Source organism: Apis dorsata, unplaced genomic scaffold, assembly GCF_000469605.1.
Source record: "Apis dorsata unplaced genomic scaffold, Apis dorsata 1.3 scaffold_69, whole genome shotgun sequence".
Lineage (NCBI taxonomy): Eukaryota > Metazoa > Arthropoda > Insecta > Hymenoptera > Apidae > Apis > Apis dorsata.
The window spans coordinates 434,481-435,381 of record NW_006263367.1 but is presented as its reverse complement, the minus strand read 5'-3'; the positions used below and the strand labels follow the sequence as shown (position 1 = coordinate 435,381).

Sequence of the window (901 nt, the reverse complement as noted above, 5' to 3'; positions counted from 1 at the left end):
GAGGAGGAGGAGGAGGGTTGCCCGAGAGAGGGCGGAGAAAAAGGGGTAGCGAGGAGAGAGAAGTCGGTGGAGAGTTTTGCGAATGTACGTACGAGTGGTCCTTCTGGACCAACAAATCCCCGGCCGAAGGGCGGGAGGAAGTGGAGAGGTTAACTGCAGGTCCTTTCGCGTTCTTCCTCTCCATTCGCGTGCTTTTATATTTTTCCTTTTTCCCCCCTTTTCCTTCAGAGTTGCGCCCCGATCCCGCGTTTATCTCTTCTCCTTGCATCGCGCGCCCCTCCTCCCCGATAACGAGGGAAAAAAATTTCAATGATCTTCGAGATACAACCTCCGAGTATTTTTTTTCTCCAAAACTTTCAAAATTTCAATCTTTCCCCGATTTCGGCCATCTTCGAAAAAAAAAAAAAAAAAACTTGAAGAAAATTGTCCGAGATCGATACAGAAAATGGGAGGATAAAATCGAAAAATCGGTTGGCAGAAAAGAAAAGAAAAGAAAAAAAAGAGAAACATCGTAGACATCGAGTTGGTCATTCGTTATCCGCGCTAATAGATATCATTTCATCTCGTCTCACGAAGAAGACCTAAGCCACGAGGAACGTTTTCTTATTACGGCTTCTCCCCGAGTCTCTCCCTTTTCGACGTACGCCGACGCGCGCGCATACATACGTACACACACATACATATATACATATACACATATATACATACCTCTTTTCCAGGGATAGAATCTCCGACCGACCCTTAGTACCTTCCAAAGCCTCCTGCCCGGCCCGTGTCCCGGTTTTCTTTCTTTTTCGGGGACACCAACATCGGAGGGGGGGTCCCTAGAAAGCGCTCGCGCCCTTCTTTGATTGGCCAAATGCTATGGGGTTTCATCGATATAAGACGAGAGATAGACAGA

General features: G+C 47.2%; 1 protein-coding gene across 3 annotated transcripts in view; it reads left to right on the top strand.

Moving 5' to 3' along the window:
* The window catches only part of LOC102672830 (CUGBP Elav-like family member 4), a 214,641-nt gene that overhangs the window by 135,494 nt on the left and 78,246 nt on the right, over positions 1-901 (top strand). The window lies entirely within an intron of this gene.